Below are 23,559 nucleotides of genomic sequence, written 5' to 3'. Positions count from 1 at the left end.
CTTCAAGTCCTGAGCCAGCCTGCCCCCGCACGCCCCTCCCCTTCCTTCTCCTCCTCCTTCTCCTCCCCCGCCTCGGCTCCAGAAAACCCTGGGCGTGATAGGTACTCTGCTGGGTAAGAGGAGACGCGTGCCCCCCGTCTACTCCTCCCGGTCGCGCCGACCTTTCCCGCGGAGCTCTGGACCTGCATTCCTTTGAGTTTACCGCGGACTTAGGGCGGGATCAAAGGGAAAGTGGCCTGCGCCTGTTTAATCAAGGGTTTGTGGACCGAAACTAAGGCTGGGGGCTGCGGAGGGCACGCGAGTGAGCGGCCCGGGCGGAGGAAGGGCGGGTCCTGACTGCCGCGCCCTCCCTTCGTGCTCGGTGTCGAGGCCCCGAGCGCCCAGAGCGCCGCACTGATCCGAGGTTCTGTCTGAGGGCGGGCTCGGGTCCGCCCTGGCTCAGGGAGACGAGGCCAGCCTTTCCACGGGAGGCTGCTTAGCGCTTGTGACCATATTTGGTCTGGCGAGGAGGCATCTTGGCTTGCAGTTGTCTGCTAGAGCGCAGACGGTGCCCAGAAAGTGCCTCTGTCACTAGAGCTGCGGCTTCGCCAACGGGTGCGTTGTAAACAAACAACCTTGAAACCATTCATCAAACCTTAGTCTCCTAGCGTGACTCGGGTCACTAGAAATTGAGAAGGAACCTGGCCAAAGCTGGGTACTGGAAAGGGAGAGCAATCGCGCCTCCCCTTCCCCCGCGACATCCGCGCGGGTTGTGGGAGGATTGGAATGTCCCTGACGCCCTCCAGAGAGCCTGGAGCCGGGATGGAACCCGAGCAGGTGGCTGGGAGTAGAGAGGGTGCGCCAGTGACCCAGAAAAAACCACCCACCCTCCCACCGACTGGATCTAGGAGAGGGGTGGAGACCCCCAGCCCCTAGATCTAGCTTGGCGAGACAGCTGCGGGGAGTAGGAGGCGGCCTTGGCCTTCGGAGCAGCTCAATTCCTTCTTCCCTTGTCCCCTCTCCACTGGGGGGAAAGGGAAAGCGGCTGCGAGGTAAGTCACGTTTCACAAAGCCCCCTGCCATTTGATTCAAACAGTTTATGAAATAAGTCAAATGAGGCAATATATGTATAGACAGTCGGGACTTAACAGTGGTTGGACTTAACGATTTTTCCACTTTAGGATGGTGCAAAAGGGATATACATTCAAACTTATTTGGAATTTTGAATTTTGACCTTTCCCCAGGCTAGTGATACCGGTGCCATACTCTCTTGATGCTGGGCAGCGGCGGCCAAAGCTCCCAGTCAGCCCTGCCATCAGAAGGGTAAAACAAGTTACACTTACAGCCATTCTGTAACCATGTAACAACTGTCTTTCACTTTCAGCACAGTAGTCAATAAATTACTTGAGTTATTCAACACTTTATTATAAAATAGACTTTGTGTTAGATGATTTTGCCCAACTGTAGGTCAATGTAAAGTGTTCTGAGAACATTTAAGGTAGGCTAGGCTAAACTATGATGTTCAGTATTAAATGCATTTTCAACTTACAGTATTTTCCATTTACGATGGATTTATCAGGACCTCATCCTACCTAAATCAGGAAAGATCTGTAAAACACTTTGAACAGCACCCAGCCCATTTGCATACCGCTTCATTAAATAAAATAGAATTGTATTAAGTGCAGGTATTGCACCTCAGTATTTTTATAAGGGTGAAATAAAGTGAAAATCTGGAGTTGCCTTGAAGGAGAAAAGTTTACAGGAAAGACAAGACCACCCCATAGTTTTGCCTTGGAAAAGGCCAGGGAGTATTTGGGGGCCACTCCCTGAATGGCTACTCCCTGTCACTGCCCACAATAGAACAGAGCCCACCAAAATGAGGCACCTGTCACCCCATTATCTATACTTGAAGGTATGCTCTGATTCTAGACTGCCCACAGAGTGGAAAAAATCAGGGCTGCCTTACAGAGAGACAGCCACGCGGGTCACTTTCAAAGATAGCAGAGCATAAGCTCCTTTCCAGAGACTCTGGTACCCCCGATTTCCCGTGCAGCAAAATCCTCTGCCCATAGGACCAGCAGAAGGAGGGGGAAAGCGACACGTCACTCCACTGGAAATAGTATCAGCAAGCTATTGTCAGAAGCCACCACAGTTATGACAATGGCGAAATTAGCTATGGAACTAGAGGAAGTGACAGGGACCAAATGGTTACTAATCAGAAGCTGCAAGGCTAACTTGATGATTAAAGGATGGAAACTTCAGTCCAGCCCTACTCCAGGAAGTTCCTCACCCAAGAAGAAAGGGCCTGCTTTGTAAGGAGTATCTGGCAGCTACCAGAGAAGAAAAAAATGCTGAGGGAGCCATGAAACTCAGCCAGTGAGAGTCAGGGTTGGGATTGGGTGGGCAAGGATGCTGTCTTCATTCCTTGCCAAGCTTCAAGGAATAGATAGTGGAAGAGAAGTTGATCCCTGAAAAGGAAATTGCCCAGATCACAGGATAACTCAAAGGGGAAATTCCCAGTTCCCAAACAGCCTATATGATAGTGGATGTTTGAAGACAATTGCTCCATCCTTCAAACAACAGCTTCAGATGACATAACATTTACAGGTGCCTTGGATGTGACAGGTACTACCCACATGAGGCAGCACGGTATAGGGACTAAATGTATAATCTCTGGAGCAAAATACCTGAGTCACCTCAAGCAAAATATACTGGAGCTCTCTATTGGGTTCCTCCTTTGTAAATGAGGTACAATAACAGTACCCACTTCACGGGGTTCTCAGTTAAAACACTACAAAGTTTATCCATTGTCTCATGAGAGAACACAAGTTTTGAAGGGCCTAGCTCTACTCTTTATATTGGGCAAGTAACTTAGCTTCCCTAAGTCACAGATAATTCATTCACAAGTTAGAGATAATATTATGGTAGTCGGTGACATTGCTGCTTTTCAGCGGGACCTCCCTCCTGTTACTCACACCCTTATGAAATCCCTTCCAACTTAAATCTGGACTAGGCTGGTGACTTGCCTTAACCAGGAAAATACAGCATTGAGTATGTGCTAGCTCTCCCAACCCTAACCCCCCCAACCCTCACCTTAACCCCTAAGAAGGTGTGGAAGTTTCTATCTTTGTACTTTTGGAACACCTAAGTCCCTAGATAAGTCCAGCTACCCCACTGGAGAAACCACAGGGAGAAGGAGAGGCCCTGAGACCCGGGGAGAGAGGGAGAAGTCCAGCCACCCCCCATCTGTGCTGAGCCCAGCCCCTAGCGGCCCACCAACTGACTGCAAACACATGAGTGACCACCATCAAGATGGATAAAAGAACCACAGAGTCTTGCCCGGCCCAGATTGCAGAACTGTGAGCAATAAAATGGCTCCTGGTTTAAGTCACTAAATTTGGGGATTTTTTTTAATGCAGAATGAACATTCTAAGGATTAAAAAAGAAAATGCAAATAAAGTTTTTAACACAAATTCTGTTACATACTAGAGCACTCAAATGACTGTGATTTAAGCCTCACAGAGACCCAAAGAATAGATAATACGTTTTATAGCCCCATTTCACAGATAAGGAACCTGGCCCAGTGAACTTAAAGCGTTTTGTCCAAGTACATACAGTGAATTCACGAAAAAAACCCTCAGATTCAGCCCAGGATTTATTCTAGATCAGAGTGCTTTTTCTATTCCCCCATCCTGTGCGAGTCACCATTTGTTCCCTGGTATTGTCATTTTAAATCAGTGTGCTACCTCCTGCATGCCGATCTCCTAGAGAAACTCCGCAGTTTTTATAAAATAATCAATTGGGGGGGGGCGCCTGGGTGGCTCAGTCGTTAAGCGTCTGCCTTTGGCTCAGGGCGTGATCCGGCGTTCCAGGATCGAGCCCCACATCAGGCTCCTCTGCTGGGAGCCTGCTTCTTCCTCTCCCACTCCCCTGCTGTGTTCCCTCTCTTGCTGGCTGTCTCTCTGTCACATAAATAAATAAAATCTTTAAAAAAAAAAAATCAATTGAGAGTAAGTAAATTCTTCTCTCTGCTCAAGCTTTTAACAGCTGCCCACACGAATAAAGGTCAGAGCTATCAATCTAGCACCCAAGGACTTGCAACAAACTGCCATCTTCATTGCTTTCTGACCTTGATTCTTACACAAATGTGTCTTTATCCACTCCAGCCAGGCTCTGACCCAAGCATATTTAGCCTGTTCCCTCACTACATATATCTCTATTTGAACCCTGCTCAAAACTGCCGTCCATATTCCATTGTCAAGCCTCCATCAGTCTCTCTCCCTTAAATTCATATTATTCTTGTCTTTTCCCTTGTTTTCGTGTCTGTTTCTTTGACACATAATCTTCTATAACACTGTCTTATATTCTAACTTTTACCTCATTTATCTCTTGCCTCTTCAACTCTAGCTGCTGGGGCTAGAAGAATCCTACGTTCTTCATGGAAGTGCCCCTTTGAAGCCCACAAGTCCTTATTGAAGGCATCATGATCCTTACATGATTTTGCCCATTCTTCTTTTAGCACCCACTGGCGTACTCCTAACGGTTTGTAAAGTAGCCTCTCACCATTCATTACGGTTTTGGCACTTCATATGGAATCAGCTCCTGAAGAGAACTGAAAGCCCTTTGAGGACAGGTCTAAGAGGGCTTTGTTTTCTTCCTGTTTTTCCGCACACCTAAGAAGGCGTTCTCCACACAGCCGGGCTCAGTACCGGTGGTCACCCAGCCCAATGGATGTTGTCTTGACTTCGTCATCTGCCATATTTGCCTCAGGAAAGCCACAAGCTGCTTTCCTCAGCCCTGCCCCTCTGAATTGCTGACTTGGTGTGGGTGACTGATTCCAGCTAAGGCGAATGGTCAGAAACTTGGTGGGGTGGGTAAGTTGTTAGAGGACTCCAGCCCAGAAGCCCTTGAGGCAGAATCTGCCTGGGCTTGCTGAACCACTATAGAGAAAATTCCCAGAGCAGAATCAGCATTAGCAACTGAAGAGGAACTAAGCAGACAAGGACCTTGAATAGATAAGGGTTTGAATAATAAAGAGTCCAGAAAACTGTTGCATAAGATTAATCTTTATTTCACTAGGAGGATCAGAGTTGGCCAGTTCCTTGACAAATCAAATGTGACACTTGTGTATTCATAATTTACTGCATCCCAAATGTCTAGCACAATGTCCAGCATACAGCAGGTTTACAAATACTTAAATCAAAATGAGTTGGTCCTGCCACACATTTTTGCACGTATTCTTTGCAGGTACAGGTCTCATTGTCAGGCTTCACTTTGATGTTCCTAATAAATGCATGATGGGCATGATCATATAAGGAAGATAATTTTGATAATGATGATGAGGGATGGGATTGTGTTCTCCCTAATGTTATCTCTTGCTTCAGCATTGCAGTCAGATTAGAGGAAAGGGGGCTTTCTGAGATTTAGTCTTTACTTGGGTACTGTGTGCAAGTGGTTTGTCCTCTACTATTTTCACTATTTTTTTTTGTACTGGGGAAGATATTTTTAAATTGAAAAGATCAATTAATTAATACTTATCTTCTTAGAAAAGAAAAATAGAGATTAACTATCAATCTATATTGTAAAGTTATATTGCCAATTGCAGCATAATCTTAATTAGAAGTACCCTAAATATTTAACAAGAGATTGGCCACGTGTTTGTGAAAGCTTAATATCTAATGAAGTTTTTGATAGCTACCTGAAATAGTACTCATGGGGGTGCCTGGGTGGTTCAGTCAGTTAAGCATCCGACTCTTGGTTTCAACTCAGGTCATGATCTTAGGGTCTTGAGATGAAGCCCTGCCTGGAGCTCTTCACCCAGTACAGAGTCTGCTTGAGATTCTTTCCCTCTCACTCTCCCTCTGCCCCTCCCTCCACTCATTCTCTAGCTTTCTCTCTAAAATAAATAAATAAATAAGTAAATAAGTAAATAAAAATCTTTTTCATTTTTTCTTTTTTAAAGATTTCATGTATTTATTTGACACAAAGGGGTGCCTGGGTGGCTCAGTGGGGCGCCTGGGTGGCTCAGTCCTTAAGCGTCTGCCTTCGACTCAGGGCGTGATCCCAGGGTTCTGGGATCGAGCCCCACGTCAGGCTCCTCCGTTCGGAAGCCTGCTTCTTCCTCTCCCACTCCCCCTGCTGTGTTCCCTCTCTCGCTGGCTATCTTTCTCTCTTCAAATAAATAAATAAAATATTTTTAAAAAATTAAAAAATTAAATTATTTGACACAGAAAGAGGGAGAGAGAGTACAAGCAGGGGGAGCAGCAGGCAGAGGGAGAGCGAGAAGGGAGCCCAACGTGGGGCTCCATCACAAGACCCTGAGATCATGACCTGAGCAGAAGGCAGACACTTAACCAACTGAGCCACCCAGGTACCCCCATTTTTCTTAAGAAATTGATAAAATCTTTTTAAAAATATGAAATAGAGCTTCTGAAGATAAGGTACCAATGTGAAAAAGATAATTTTTATTATTTTTGAAGAAATATATCTGGAAACAAGTATCTATGAACACTATAATTACAACTTTGTTCAAAAACATGGGAAAAGATGAATGAAAAGATGCTAAAAATAATCCCTAAATGCTAAAAAATAAAATGTAAAAATAAAAAAGATAAATGTTTCTCTCTATGTACTTAGATCTGTGTAAATCTATAAATGCATTACATAATAGAGAAATTGATCATCACTCTCAGAAGCCCAAACCATATTATTAGTATCATTTTGGGTATGATGAGAGAACTAATAGCAGTGTTTGGAGGTAAATTCAAGGTTATTAGCATTATTTATACATTCAAAATATATATATATATATATATATTGTTTGAGTGCCCACTGCATGCAATACCAGAAGTGATCTTTCAAGCTAAACTTGGAAGAGTCCACCACCTGATAGAACAGTCATTGGTTGACGATGTCACTGAACTCCTCCCTCTACCCAGATAAGTCCCAGATCTGGTTACACCAGCTGTTCAAGCCACTGCCCTTCTCTGGTCTTGTTTGTCACGTTGACAGCAGCCCAGGATATACAAGCTCTCCTCTCATCCCTCTGTCTCAGCGTTGTCCAGACTCAAGTGAGGCCACCTTTCATGCCTGGTCAGAAAAGGTCAATCCCTTTTGGAGCCAAGAAGAGGAGAGGAGCAATCAAACCAGTCTGGGATGGAGAGAGGGCCCAGGACTCACATTCTGCTCCACAAGAGCACAGACCCGATGGATGTGAGTACAAATCACACTTAAAAATGACACAAGTTTCCTTTAAAACTATATATTTACAGATAATCTTAAAGAGTGAATTTATTCTCATGTAGTGCCACATAAGTCCTAATTGGACCATTTGACCATAGACATTTCCACCTAGTCATAATACTTAAAAGTTGTTAGTACTTCAATTATCATGGGAGTAGTAAATAATGTTTATGTATTTTACAGACTATAAAACAATTTCACCTGTACAATTATACATGAATCTTACAGTAACTCTAGAATTGGCAGACAAGCCTTACTAGGCCTCCTATTATACAGAAGAAAACAAAGGTTCAGAAGACTTTGTGCCTTGCCAAAGGTCATCAGTTTATAACAAGAGAGCCAGAACTCAAACCCTGTAGTGCCTATAGGCTTTCATACTATATTTCTCTCATAACTTATTTTTTTTTAAGATTTTATTTATTTTAGAGGGGCGTGCAGGGGCAGAAGGAAAGGGAGAGAGAGAATCTCAAGTAGATTCCCCACTGAGCACAGAGCCCAACTCGGGGCTTGATCTCACAACCCTGAGATCATGACCTGAGCTAAAATCAAGAGTTGGATGCTCAACCGACTGAGCCGCCCAGGCGCCCCTATTTCTCTCATAACTTCTTAACTGAATCAGAGTCTTAATTGCTTCCTCGTTTGTGAGATTGCAGAATGCTGTCCCTCAAAAAGATAGGATATTTTTAGTTATTTTTCCTCCATCGACTTATCCCTCTAATATCATTTCACAATTGCTTTGTCATCTAATGGCCATTCAGTGCACAGAGGCTCCTAAAATTTAAATTCTAGTTGTCTCCTCCCTCTCATTAAATAAATGAAAACTCAAATGTGTTGGAGGATACTTAAAATGCAATCAAACTCTGATTAATGGAGTACTTGTGTGTGTTAAAGAACCCTTCTGTCATGTGAATCCTCACTACTAATTAATATGGAGCAGGCAGTCCCGACTTTTTTTTTTAAGGGTTTCATTTCTAGAGTCATTTTATAAATTGGTCATTTGAAACTCAGAATGTGTTTTGTTATAGGAAAAAATATATTACAGATGATGGCTAGCCACCACAGCCATCCTTGGGAGCCCCAAAACTTCGGTGTGTCCTGGTCTTCAAGTTGAGTCTTTCTAGACCCTTAGAGGACTGGTGTGGGAGAAGGAGAACACAGAAAGCAGGCAGATTTATTCTATGATAGCAGCAAGAGGAAGTTCTTGAAGGGTCAAAGCGTGTCCTATGACTTCAGGACTACCTGGTTGGGCAAATTCACATTTTCTATATCATACATTCTCAAGAAGTGGGAGGAAAAGTAGTTAAGGCTTCTCTTGGCTGCAGGTAAAAAGTTATGTTCACGAAAGCAAAAGGGAGCAGTTATAAGGATACTGCATGGAACATAAGGACGTGCACACCTCCCTCCCTCTCCCTCTCTTTCCCTTGTCTCTGCTTTTCTCTACATTATCTACTTCATTGTTTCTGGACAAATCAGCCTTTTCTGCTCCTCAGTCTGCATGGCACATGCTTTTCTATGCTTCACAATTTCACATATTACAAGCAGTTCCTCTTTCTCTTTTTTTTAAAGATTTTATTTATTTGTTTGAGAGAGAAAGAGAGTGAGTGAGAGCGAACACAAGTGGGGGTGGGCAGAAGGAGAGGGAGAAACACACTCCCTGCTGAGGAGGAAGCCCGACATGGGGCTCGATCCCAGAACCCTGGGATCACAACCTGAGCCAAAGGCAGACATTAACCCACTGAACCACCCAGACACCCCTACAAGCAATTCCTCTAAAAGAGAAATGGACTTTTGCCTCAGGTCTAAATCCCCAGGGGAAGATCTCTGGTTTAATTTGAATCAGGTGCCCATCTTTGGACCAATCACTTTTGATGGCGGAGGGGGGCAAGAGCAAGGTCAAGAATAAGTACAATGAGCATAACCCTAAAGGGAAGACAGGAAGCTCCCAGAAAAGAAGGCCCAGGCAGAGGACCCCAGACAGGGAATAACAGCTTGAGTTCATATGCTTAGTATTTCTTAGCATGAACCAAGTCTTTCAGCTGTTTGCCTTTTAGAAATGAATCACAACAAAACACTTGGAGGAACCAGATGATACTCTTGACAGCTAAACAATTTCAGGGCCACCTGGGCACTAACCTAGAGGCTGCACATTGTAATTCTACTAAATCATCATCTCCCACTTTTTGAGCAGAGATTTCAGGCAAGAGACATTCATTCTATTTATTTCCTCCCACCTGTCAAAGTTTTGTCTTTCATAGAAGGGAAAATAATCTGCAGACATTTGAGAAGAGTTTTACTTAAAACACCTTGATAAAATGCCAGAGAAAACGTGAATGAGAAGATCCCTGAGATTCAGCTACTACTTTACTAAAAAAAAAAAAAAAAATCCATAACTATTATCTATGAAAGTGTCAGTCGAGGCTATTCCCTTGTATAGATTGCAGAGCCAGGAGTTCAATATTAGAAATCTTAGTAATTTAGACTTTGGCTGTTTGGCATTGCATCTATAAAAATAAAACTGGTTAATGGCCTTCAAGGAAAAAAGCCTCTAGAATTTTAGTCTTCCACTTCTCTTGTAATTATTACAAGACTGCCTTAACTAATTAAATATGGCAACATAGACCTTTCAGTGACAAAGGACAAAGTTGTGATGTTGATGGAAACCCATTCTCAAGGGAGAAATCTATCTCTCTGTCTGTCCCATGGACAGGTGTATTAAGGTGTCCCAGAACTGATGCTTCATTATGTCACATCAGACGATAAGGTCTTAAGTTAGAAGTGATGGATTCCATTCTTAGAACAAAATTCATCACCAATAGAGGGGGGACCCTTTTGATGAATTATCTGACAACTTAGCAGCAACAGTTATATGGTTCCTCCACGTAAGCTCCTGCAGACACTCTACTCACCAAAAGACATGGAGGGCTTTCAAAACTTTTTTGTGTTAGTGTTTGAACACCCCACAAAGAGACTGCCAAGAAATAAGTTTCAGTCTGTTTGGCTCAAAGGATAGACACAATCTGGTGGTAAATTTCATTCTTGCTAATGAATCCTCCCTTTGACTTTCTGGACAGCTTGGCCAAATAAGTTGGGAGGCCAAACTTTACAAAGACTCCAAAGCAAGCTGTTGGTATGAAAGAGACCAGATCATTTTACCTAAAATCACCAAAAACCTTTGTGTCAAGTCCAGAGTTTTACCCTTAGTCAATCTTTCTATTTTACCACTGCCGGGGCGGGGGGGCGGGGGGGAGGGGAGTTGGTTTTTTTGGGAAAGGAAATAAGAACCCCCACATACAGGCATTTTCCCACCTGGACTTATTTACTTGCAAGGGAAACTTCTTGGTGGCCACAAAATCCCACCAAAGAAAATCCCAACCAAGTTTATTCCTGTGCCAGTTTCATTAATCCACAGCTCGGAGCAGCAGTGTGTAGCTGGTCTGGGAACAAGACTGCTCTTTCTTTTGGTTATCAAAAATCCATCTGAACTCAAAAGGGCCTCACTTAAATCGGGAATTTCTATTCTTCTCAAAATGTCATGTGAATTTGTAGTTCTATGATCTAAAGGAAACAAACGAGGTCCTCACCACTGGCGTCCAAAGGGAGGGAGGAAGGAGGGAACCATGAAAGTAATCCAGGAAAACACTGAAAGTGAACTTGCCCTTCAGCAAACAGACAAAAATGAATCTCTAAGTTCTAGACGACACTAACATGTTCTGTAACTCCTCTGCAGAGTTAAGTTAGAGTAAATTGGCCAGCAGAAATACCTGGATTTATAAGGTAGGTGTCTGTTTAATCTTCAGTATTCAAACTTTTCATCAAGAAACAAAAAAATTGAGAAAACAGATGCTTACTTGGAAAAAAACTAGCAAGAATGATTTGTGGGTTAGTTCAGATCCACCGGGAAGCAGACGCCAAGACAGAATTAGATGAGCGAGAAATGTACTGGTGGATATGTCATAAAGAATAAAGGAGACGGGTGCCCGGGTGGCTCAGTTGGTTGAGTGACTGCCTCTTGGTTTCAGCCCCCTGTGATCTCAGGGTCGTGAGACTGAGCCCCATGTCGGGCGACGCACCTAGCCTGGTGTCCTCTTGGGACTCTCTCTCCCTCTCGTTCTGCCCCTCCCCCAGCTCTCTCTCTAAAATAAATAATCTTTAAAAAAAAGAAGAAGAAGAAGAAAAGAGAAAAGAAGGAAGAGTAGGCCAGGAAAGCCTTCATATCGCCACGCAGGTCTGATACCTGTGAAAGGAGGAAAGCAAAGGAAGGAGGATTGGGTAGAAGTGCTTCAGACTGCAGCACAGCTTGAAGAAAGTCCTAACCAGGGTGATGGGAAACTCCAAGACAATGACTGACCGTGAGAGGAGTCCCAGGGTGGGCAGGGATGGCTCAGCGTTAGCACACTGCTGGGCTCAGTCATAGGCAGACTGAGATCATGACCTTCCCTGTGTGCACAATGCAGTCATTCCACAGGAGTGGCCACTGGCGCTGTCAGCTGGCTGCTCTCATAGGAGGGTCTCTACTGAAAGGAGCCCTAAGCAGTGAACCCACATGGCTTTCACCACGGTCTAGACAAACTGCATCAAACAGACTGACTCCTCCCATCCATTTCAGGATGCGGTTCTTCCATGGTTCTTAAGGACCTCTCTCCTGAGGGGAAACTTAAGTGGTTAATGAGACAAATCACAGTCCCTGCTGTGGCAGTTGGTCCTGAGGCCAGAACTGGTATTTACCTTCTCTCTCAACTCCACTGTCCACCCTAAAGTCTCCACAGCCCATGCCATCTCCTCTGCAGGTGCTGATGGCTTGCCTACCTGGTGGTGCAACTCAAACCTTCATTTTTAAGGGGGCCCAAGCCCTTGGAATCACAGCCTTCTTAGACTGGGGCTGCTGTCCATTCACAGTTATAATGGGAAAAACTAATCCCCAGAGGCACCAAGTGGATCACCTGGTTGTGCACATTCCTCCCTGTCTACTGCCTTGTGTAGTAGCAGCCTTTACTCCTCCTGCCGCTCAGGGTCATTGATCCCAGCCAGAATGATGGTGACCCTTCTTGCTGTTGTCCCCTGGACACAGGAGTCTAAAGTGTGTACATGGCATTCACAGATTACAGTTAAATGTTACTGTTGTCAGGTCCCCTAGCAAGAGTATACTCCCTTTGGGGACCTGAACCTCTAACCTTATAGATTCCAAAGCTGCGAAGATGGGACACACAAAGTTCCCCAAAGGATCACTGGGAATGGTGTTAAATGGGTCCACTTTTGCTTCCACCTCTTCGTTCTTAGACTCATGCATTCCTCCTGTAAGGGATATAATATCAAATAGAGGTCTTTGATTTGGTGTATACACTGCACCCTGAAGGGTGGCTTCTCATCCCTGCAGAGTATTGCCTGTAGGCTGGTGCTTTAGCTGTGCCTTGACTATCCGTTTAGCTAATTCTAAATATTGCAGTATGTAATACAATCAGTGCATTCTATAGCCAAGGGGTAATATCTGTACCTCCTTCACGGCAAAGTGAGTTCCCTGAGCAAGTGCTATATTGTGTGGGATTTTATGTCTATGGATGAGGCATTGTGTAAGTTTCCAGGTAGTGGTGCTAACGGAGGCTCTGTAAGCATGAAAGGCAAATCTACACCCAGAATTGTTATCTACTCCTATGCAGACAAACTGGATGGAGGGGACCTACAATAGTCAACTTGCCAAATGGCTGGTTGGACGCTTCTAGGAATAGTGCCATATTGGAGGCTATCTCTGTTGTTGGTACTTTGAACATTCAGAAGCAGCAGGAACTAGATAGCTTTGGTAAGTGGGAGCCCATGCTGTTGGATAATGCATAGCTTCTGTCTCTGTTACTTTTCAGTTGTCGTCATGTCAGTTCTGGGATGGTTTATGGCAAAGACTGGCTGGCATCAACTGGCCAAATCTATTTTTCTACTTTTTTTTTTAATGCCTCTTCAATGGTGAATACTTTTGAGAGGGCATTAATCTGTAACACAAAATCTCCATACTTCATTCCTGCTCTCGTATATCCATCTAACATGCTTCTGCTTCTGACCTCTTGGTCTTCAGTGTTCCAGTCCTTTCACTTTCAGGGTCATTGCACAGGAAAGTGTATATATTCGCATCTCAGGCAGTCACCTCTCCTTCCACACAAAGTAAATAACCTGAAACCCATGAAGCTCTACCCACTGGGAAGTTTCTGAGCCACTCTCCATTTTTGTCTTGCACCCACATACTGAACTGACCGATTGATAAAGCTTGGGCTTTTTCCTCCCCCTGCTTGGGACCCTACGGAGAATGAGGGCAGCTGGTACATGTATGGTGGATGACACAAGTCTGGGATACCTACTTATGCAGTTTTCTTACGCCCTCTGATCCTGCTCGGGCTCAATCCCGGGTGTACCACTACTCTTGAGCCTGTCCAGTTGTATGACTTGATAAATCCACCAGAACCCAGCTTAGAATACGCAGTTCTAAATGCATGCTCACTTAGTGCCCCATGGCCAAGTGCTCTATCTCCACCAGGTCCTGGTAACTTACCAGGAGCTGTTTTTCGAAAGATATATAACTCTCCACAGAGGATGGCATGGCCTTGCTGTAGAAGTCCCAGGGCCTAGGTTGTTATTCTCCCACTGGGGCTTACTATATCCTACACTGTATCTTTTCCTACCTCCAACACTATAGGCTCTGCCAGGTGGTAGGGAAAGTAACAGCATTGCTCACACCACAACCTGTCCTTGCTGTAGAGTCATTTCTAGCTCTGGGTCTCTCCCATAAATAAAGCCTTCCATAAATTCTAGTATTTGGGCTACAATAGCATTCCTAGGTATGGAATATGTTGCCTCTGGGACATAAAGAAACCCACCAGGCATTGTGTTTCCTTTTTTTATAGTAGGAGGTGCAAGATATAGCACTCTATGTTTTACTTTGGAGAGGTTGTCCCAAATTACCCCTGACTACTGAATCCTTACNATGTTGCCTCTGGGACATAAAGAAACCCACCAGGCATTGTGTTTCCTTTTTTTATAGTAGGAGGTGCAAGATATAACACTATGTTTTACTTTGGAGAGGTTGTCCCAAATTACCCCTGACTACTGAATCCTTATAAACTTCACTGAAGTGGCAGTTTTGTGAATCTTCATAGAGTTTGTCTCTCGTCCTCTGGTGTGAATGTCTCCTCCCAAGGCTTCCAGCATCCTAGCCATATCTTGCTCATTCTGCCTGATCAGCACAGTGTCACTGATGCAATGAATCAGTGATGTTCTCTGGGATGTTCAGATGGTCCAGATCTATATATGAACTATATACAACAGAGGGTAGGAGAGTTAACATACCCCTGGGGGGAAACTATAAATAAATGTTGTTCCTTCCCTGTGAATGCTGTTTCCAACCCTCTTTTCAAATTGGAATGGAAAAAAACTCATTTGCCAAATTAACCATTCATACCAAGTATCTGAGGCTTTATCAGTTTGCTCCAGCAAGGAAAATGTGGCTGGCCCAGCAGCTGCAATCATGGCTGCTACTTGGTTGAACTTGTGGTAGTCTAGTCATTTTCTGCCATTCAGATTGGTAAATTAAACAGAGATATGATAGTAACTGTGCACTCCCCTGCACACTTTAGTGGTGGCACTAATCTCTACCACTCTCCGCCCCCATCCCCAGAACGCAATATTGGTTTTGATTTACTGTCTTGCTGGGAGTGAGCACTTTGGCAGGGTGCCATCTCAAAGGCTTCTACTTGGCCTTATCCCCCGTGATAGCTTTCACTCCCTAGGCTAAGGGCCCAATATGGGATTAGCCCTATTGCCAAATGTGTCAATCCCAATTATATACTCAGAGAGACGTATCTGCAGACCTACGGAATCTGCTCTGAGTCAGACTTTAGCCAGAATTCCATTTATTTATCTGGTCCCCATATCCCTATATCTAACTGTAGGCAAAGGGGCACGACAATGCTTCAGGGCTCCAAATATCACTCAGTATCAACTGAGAACCTCTATCTAATAACCCTTGAAATGTCTGAGTATTCTTTCCCCGCTATACAGTCATCCAAGAAAATAGCCATAGACTCCTTTGGAAATGGCTGAGAATCCCTCCAGTATTACTTGCCATGGTGTTCCAGGGTCCCTACTCCTGAGAACTCGGTACCCTGTTCAGTCAGTTGCACTCCTGACTGACAACTGGCTCGAACTGAGCTACAGTTTGCGATGTTTTATGAGGGTGACCAGTCTTAACTTCCGGTTCCTTTATTCTTGCCTTATTCTGATTTTAGATGTTAAGCAGCACAGTTCAGGTTATGGACAATATCTAGAATGTGAAAAAGGCTAAGGAATATTTTAAATTCTGTCATTAAATGTCAAAGGTGACTCATTTAAAAACCAATCTTAATAGTCCAAAATATTTTTTTTTAAGATTTTATTTATTTATTTATTTGACAGAGATAGAGACAGCCAGCGAGAGAGGGAACACAAGCAGGGGGAGTGGGAGAGGAAGAAGCAGGCTCATAGCAGAGGAGCCTGATGTGGGGCTCAATCCCACAACGCCCGGGATCACGCCCTGAGCCGAAGGCAGACGCTTAACTGCTGTGCCACCCAGGTGCCCCAATAGTCCAAAATATTTAAAGCCATGAACTTCCACTTCTAGGTACAAACCAAACAGCAACTTTTACATAAGTTCTCCCAAATATATATATTAAAATATTCATAGTTCATAGCACTAAAAACTCTAAATGGAAAATACCCAAATACTCTTCAAGATTATGTTGAATACATAAATGATGAGGCACTATGTAGCAATAGAATGTAAAATGAACAAACTATAACTACAAACATCATATGATCTAACCTCTGAAATCACCACCCAGAGTCACTTTACAACATTATGTTGGCAGAAAGGTCACAAAAGTCCACCCAGGTCTAAAGGGAGGGATACAGATGTTACCTCTTTTATTTTCCCCCAGTAGGCTCCACACCCAGCATAGAACCCAACATGGGGCTTAAACTCACAACCTTGAGATCAAGAACTGAGCAGAAATCAAGGGCTGGACGCTTAACTGACCAAGTCACCCAGGAGCCCCAGCCAACTCTTGATCAGAAAGGAGCAAGGTCACATGGTAAAATGATGAGGTGGGATGAGAACTATTGATACAGCCATCTTTGGAAAATATTACCTGCCAAGGTAAGTTTCTTTCAATAATGTTAAATGGATGCTGGCTGAGTGAATACAAGGTATCTTGGTTATCTGAATATTAATTCTCAGGAGATCCACTGAAACACTGTGATATAAGAAAGCAAAAGTTACCCGTAATAAAAATATTCACTAACATATACTCAAGCATCTCTCTCCATTTAACACTTTGAGTATCTATGATTATTGGAAGTGGTATTTATCCACCCATACAATGCAAAATGAAAAGGTAAATCTTGCAAAAAAATAAAAGAATTCAAGTCACTTATTTTTAGAGTATACACTAGTCCCCCCTTATCCATAGAGAATATTTTCCAAGACGCCCAGTGGGTGCCTGAAACCACAAATATTACGAAATCCTATATATAATATATATCTTTCCTCTACATACATACCTATGATAAAGTTTAATTTATAAATTAGGCACAGTAAGATGACCAATAGCACTATTAATAAAGAAGAACAATTATAAAAATACACTGTAATAAAAGTTAAGTAAATATGGTCTCTCTCTCTCAAACTATATTATTGTACATACTCACCCTTCTTATGATGATGATAAAATACCTAGTGATGAGATGAACTGAGGTGAATGATGTAGGTATAGTGATGTAGCAATAGACTACTATTAACCTTCTGATAATACATCAGAAGAAGCATTATTTGCTTCTGGACTGCAGTTGACCATGGGGAAGTGAAACCCCAGAAAGCAACATAGTGGATAAAGAGGCACTACTGAATTTGTAATGTTGTGTAACTGGTAGACCAGTTAACAACTGGAAAAAAAAAAATCAACAACGATGATCATGTTAGTGGAATTACCTGAAAATCCAAAGATTAAGATAGGCACTAGGGGAATTATTAAAACCCTTTGATTATTTCTGCATGTTAAAGTGAAGGGTATTCTGTGTGCTGTTAACTTTGTTGGAAAAATTATGTGCCTCAAAAAAAAAAAAAAGAGCAATACTTGACTCAGATTTTGTACATTTCAAGGACTAGCCCTTAGTTTCTATAATAACCTAAATTTGGTTACAGAAAAGATAAAATTATTTTTATACTTTTTAGTTGTAATAATCAGATATAGTCCAAGTCAAACTTCTTGTGAAGTTTTGATCCCTTTTTGAGTGGATTGACTTCAGTGGTCTTTTTTTTTTTTCCATTACTGACAAACAGCCCTCCTATAATCTGCATAAGCTTTCATCCTTCTCTAGGGAGTTAAGTATGAGCAACATCAATTAAAATTACTTCAGAGACAGTATTTTCAGAGCTTTCTTAGAAAGCCTATTATATTAAGTGAAATTAAACCTGATGTCTTACAAGAGTGTTAGTTTTTGCCTTAGATATTAGAGCAAGATGCATCTGTAGTTATCTGCCAGATAACTCTTTCATCATTTATGGAGCACCTGCTTTTTGAAGGCAATGTGTTAACATACTGTGGGAATTATAAAGAGGAACTGACTCTGCTATGAAAACATTAGCATATGTATTTTCATTCAAGGCCACTGTGACGTTTACACACTGTGTCTACCACCGCCCCCATCACCTCCACCACCACCATCACCACCGTCACCTCTACCACCACCAGCAGTAGCCACATAGATCTAACAGTATAAGACACATTTATTATGAAAACTGAAATTAAATAAAGAACTTTACCCTAAAGTTATTTGGATAACAGCATCTCTCATTCATTTAATTTGGTTGTATTTCTCTTGGCATATATTGCACATTCCCAAATGATACACACCAATATACTAAAATTTTCAGAGCGGTTTTTCAGCATTTTGACATGCTAAAAAGGAAATTTTTAAGTGTGAAGGACTCATGGAAATTACTTATTCCAATTCTCTCATTTCTTAGATCAGGAAAATGAAGCTCAGAGAAGTGAAGTGACTTATGAGTCACTGTGAGTAGACAAGGACAATTCAATCCTCATAATTTACTCACTGTCCAGGGTCTTCCTCTCTTCTACTGACTCCTGGAGCAGGAGGACCAACTAAAGACTCTCAGTTCTGCCCGAGGACAAAGTTATCACACCTCTTAGGCAGACAGAAACTCTCTGAAGAAAAGGAGAAAGTGCAAATCCACTCCCAGGAAACCTTTGTTAGCTCCATTTGTGTGGCTGGTTATGTAAATGAAGAGGCCTTGCAAGGGGATGGGGTCAAGAGTTTCCTGGGGGTTCAGCTTGGCAACGCTGTATGGCCTGGAAAGAAAATGATACTTGGCACTTGCATAATACTTTTCATCCCTCCAACAATAACAAATGCAACTTTGTAGTTTCAGCCAAATACTGCAAAGTACTTCACAAATGTTTAACTCAGGAATCCTCAGAACAACCAAGAAAGGAAGACTTTTGAAAGGAAGGAAGAAAACAGCTCTCATCCTCATGATTCAGTGAGGAATCTAAGGTCAGAAGAAATGAATCTATACCTAGCTAAGTGACACCACTGGCAGGACTCTTGACATGCAAAGACAGTCCTCTGTTTGCACACTTTCTAAAGCGACCTGGACACGGGATTTCAAAAAGGGCAGATGGGTGGACCAAAAAAGCCACTACTTGTTCTTCCAGCCCCAGTGAATCTATGAAGCTTTTACAAGAGGTTTGGTTCTGAGTCTGAGGGTTCTTGGAACTCTGTTCAAGAACTTTGGCATGTCTCCTAAAAGAATTTTTTAAAACCATGAATCCCTTCACAAAATTTTTAGTTGACATCTAAAATATTTCATATATTTAAATAATTGCAAAAGTTATCATTTCCAGCATATTATTAATATGTGTATTTTAAAATAAATTATAGCTATACTTTGTCAAATATCCAATTGAATCTAAAATCCAAGAAATTTGATGCCCATCATCATCCATTTAAAAATATATATAAACAAATTCTTTAACAGTCCGAAATTTTACATCATTCCCTTTTCTCCTTAAGCTTATATTCTTGTACCACTTCTCCTATGTACTTTTATTTATATTATTGTGCCCAAAAGTCTTCTTAATTCACTATTATACTTTTCTGCAATAAAAATGTTTGCAAATTAAATTTTTCAACTTTCTGTATTTTTGTTAGGCTGAGCTACAGTAACAAGTAGACCCAAGCATGTAATGGCTCAACACAAAGTCTGTTTCTTTCTTACATAATAGTCATGGTGAGATGCTCTAAAAAACAATGTGCTCTCCTCCACAGTGTGATTAAGGGAGCCAATCTCCTTCTATTACATGGCTCTGCCATTCCCCTGAACAAGGATCTAGCTTGCAAGCCTATTTTTATGTGCCCTGGGAGCTAAGAATAGATTTATATTTTTAAAGGGCTATTTAAAAAAATAAATAAAAGGGCAGAATATGAGACAGAGGCCTTATATGGCTTTGTAAAGTCTAAATAGTTATTTTCTGGGTCTTTACCAAAGTTTGCCAACGCCTTTCCTAGAGCCTCATTCTTGATTGTATCTAGCTGATAGAAGAAGCAAAGAGTGCGTGGAAAAGATTTTATGGGGACAGTCCTGGAAGTGACCCACATCACTTCCACACACATTGTGTTACCAGAACAACTACATGGCCTCACCCTACACCAAGGAAAATGGGAAAATGTAGGCTAGCTGTGCACCCAAAGAAGGCGAGAACAAATTTTAGAAAGCAACTAATAGAATCTACCACTGTCAGGCTCTAAAGCATCAAAAAGAGTGTTATAATTACCAGTTGTATAGAATTTATCAAAATAACCCACATACATGATGGATTAAGATAAACATTAAACAAGGGTGCCTGGGTGGCTCAGTCAGTTAAGCATTCAACTTTTGATCTCAGCTCCGTTCTTGATCTCAGGGTCATGAGTTCAAGCCCTGCACTGGGCTCCATGCTGGGTGTGGAGCCTACTTAAAAAAAAAAAAAAAAAGATAAACATAAAGAGGGAAATTTTATTAAAGGTGCAGTTCTTTGTTTTTAAAGATTTATTTATTTATTTTACAGAGAGCAGAGAGGATGCATGGGAGCAGGGGAGGGGCAGAGGGAGAAGGAGAAAAATCCTCAAGCAGACTCCACGCTGAGTAGGAGTCTGACTCCGGACTTGATCCCAAGACCCCAAGATTATGACCTGAGCTAAAATCAAGAGTCAGGTGCTCAACTGACTGAGCCACCCAGGTTCCCCAAATGTGCATTTCTTAATAAGACGGATGAGACTATTTTCTTTTCAATTAGCTCATGTTTCCGAAGTTAGAGCATAGTTTTAATTCTACTTTTCATTTTTATAAATGTTACTGCCAAGAAAGTTGCATAAAGGGGCGCCTGGGTGGCGCAGTCGTTAAGCGTCTGCCTTCGGCTCAGGGCGTGATCCCGGCCTTCCGGGATCGAGGCCCACATCGGGCTCCTCCGCTGGGAGCCTGCTCCTTCCTCTCCCACTCCCCTGCTGTGTTCCCTTTCTCACCGGCTGTCTCTTTGTCACATAAATAAATAAAATCTTAAAAAAAAAAAAAAAAGTTGCATAAAAATAAGAAAATGGGAATGGAAGAGGCTTTATTTAAAGGCAGTCTTAACTAAATTATTTGTTATAAAAGCTGTTCACATCTGCAATTTCCAGGGAGTTTGTTAAAAATTTCTACTAAGATTTATCAAAACAACTACCTCTGTTCTCTTTCAATTAAAGGTGCCTTGTTGGGGCGCTTGGGTGGCTCAATCAGTTAAACTTCTGACTTTGGCTCAAGTCATGACCTCCGAGTCCTGGGATCAAGCCCCACCACCCCCCAAGCCCTGCATCTGGCTCCTGGCTTAGCAGGGAGTCTGCCTGTGCTTGTCTCTCTCCCTCTGCCCCTCCCCCTGCTCGTGCTCTCTCTCCGACTCTCTCAAATATAATAAAATAAAATTTTTTAAAAAAGATGTCGTTTACTCTGTAAATAAAAATATTGATTTTAATATACTTTTGCCAATACATTATTTTTTTAAATGCTTTTATTTTAACAAATTTTAAATATTTTTGTCAGAAGCTTAGGGCTGCTGATTTAGCTCATTCGACTTACAGAAAATACTTTCCATACAGACTAATTGGAAAAGGCAGTCCTTATTGTCAAACCAATCACCAAGGAATAATGGGAAAATCAGCTAAATCAGATTTATATTCTGTTGGAAAAGTCTGAATTCATTTATTAATTCAAATAAGTAAGTTAAAATGCAATTTGAGGAACAGCATGAAACCACTGAAAAATTATGGAACACATAAGATAAATTACTAAAAGCCATATATCAGGATGTACGGCTAATGTAATTAATTAACATATCCACTTAAAAAATATATAAAGCAATTTAAAAATACTCTTTCTTGGGGTACCTGGGTGGCCCAGTCAGTTAAGCGTCTGCCTTCGGCTCAGGTCATGATCCCAGGGTCCTGGGATCGAGCCCCACATCAGGCTCCCTGACTAGCAGAGAGCCTGCTTCTCCTTCTCCTTCCAGCCGGTGCTCTCTCTTGCTATGTCTGTTGCTATCTCTGTCTCTCTCTCTCAAACAAATAAAATCTTTAAAAAAAATATTTCTCATTACTTAAGTTGTAATAATACCAAAAAAGTAGCTGAAATGTTAAGTTACTTATGAAGCAAGGATGATAGAAGTCCTGCTATTCCTTTGGTAAATGTGCATGTCTGCAGGTAATGACCTGGGGGAGGGGGTAGATAAAAATCACATATAAAAAATCAGAAAATAATCCATTAAGGTTTTTAAAACTTATTACTTTCCAATGTTTAATGAAAGAGAAAAAGTGTGAACTGCTAAAAACTAGTCTGGCAGATAGCATATAATTTTATATTGTGTTAATATGAGTGAGAAAATATAATGTTTCATTTTTATTTTTTTAAAGATTTTTTTTAAATATTTTATTTATTTATTTGAGAGAGAGAGCGAGCACAAGCAGGGGGTAGTGGCAGGGAGGGAGAAGCAGGCTCCCCGCTGAGCAAGGAACCCGACCTGGGACCTGATCCCAGGAACCTGGGATCATGACTTGAGCCACGACGGCAGACACTCAACCAACTGAGCTACCCAGGTGCCTGAAATTATAATGTTTTAAAAGAATAAATAAGAATGAACTACCACTGGAAATATATTCCATGATGTCATTTCATATATACAAGTTTTAATTACTCTATTCGATGGTGCCCATATAATATCAAGAAAGCACATGAAATTTTTATCCTTAAGTTTCAGCTAGTGTAGTAGATAATGTAGTATTCTCAGAAATATTTCAATTAAATTTTTAAAAATTACATATCACCCCCCAAGTTGCACAGGTTTAGAGAGCATCATTCGCACTTATTCTAGTAAAGGTGAACAACACTTAGGAATGTGTATGAGAATCTGACATGTGCCCCATTTAGTTGTGCCACTCAGCCCTGCATGAGCATCAGGAACCTGCCCAGCTTCTCCTATGCATAGATGATTCTTCCCAACTAATGGTAACTCCTACGGCTGAATTTTGAGAATAACTGAAAAGAAACAGAAGACACCATTTTCAGCATTTGAAGTATTCTTTGCTTTGCTATCATAGGTCTCTCTCAAGAGTTATGTTCTTTGAAAATAATCAGGGAACAAGAGATACTGAATCACTCCACCTCTACCCTCTTACCACATATCTGAATTCAGAGCCTCCCAAAACAAGCCCAAATACTCCAGGTCTAAAGCCACACCTCACCCTTAATGGAAAGATCTACCTGGTGATTTTGCTTAATCATTAAAGGAGGCTTTCCCAAAATCAATACTTCAAATCATCCCTTTGTTTTCCTTTTCCCCCATTCCCCAGAGGTTCTTAAGACCCTGGAGGTAATGTTCCAAGGTAAGATCCAAGATGGGTAAAGAGAAGGGAGGTTTTTTTGAAATGCACAGTGAAAATGAAGAATTTGTATTACCTCAAGGCTAGTTTTCAGAAAGAACAAGTTGAAAACCTGGAAAATGATTCTCTTAAAAAAATAAATCCATGTGCATACACCCCCTTGGAAAGTTGCTTAACTTAGTTTGAAGATTGCTCTTTTAGGGAGATTTCTGTAGATTGCACCTTTAGTTAGACAAAAATAAATGTTTAGGTGAGACCACACACATATGTTTTCTAGTCCAGTTTAAAGCCAATATTCCTGGTGCCAGCCTTTGACATTCCAATCTCCCTGGGCCTTCCAACTCTCATGTTCTATGTTTT

At 42.0% G+C, this 23,559-nt stretch overlaps 1 long non-coding RNA gene across 1 annotated transcript; it reads left to right on the top strand.

Annotated features, from left to right (window-relative positions):
- Nucleotides 1–82: 82 nt before the first annotated feature.
- LOC117802617 lies at nucleotides 83–18,880 on the top strand. Its single transcript, XR_004625967.1, has 3 exons — nucleotides 83–1,031; nucleotides 16,173–16,390; nucleotides 18,677–18,880. It is a non-coding gene; the product is annotated as an uncharacterized LOC117802617 (long non-coding RNA).
- The last annotated feature ends 4,679 nt before the right edge of the window (nucleotides 18,881–23,559 follow it).

The sequence above is a fragment of the Ailuropoda melanoleuca genome, chromosome 6 (genome assembly GCF_002007445.2).
Source record: "Ailuropoda melanoleuca isolate Jingjing chromosome 6, ASM200744v2, whole genome shotgun sequence".
NCBI classification, from domain to species: Eukaryota; Metazoa; Chordata; class Mammalia; order Carnivora; family Ursidae; genus Ailuropoda; species Ailuropoda melanoleuca.
This window is presented reverse-complemented; position numbering and strand designations above follow the sequence as displayed.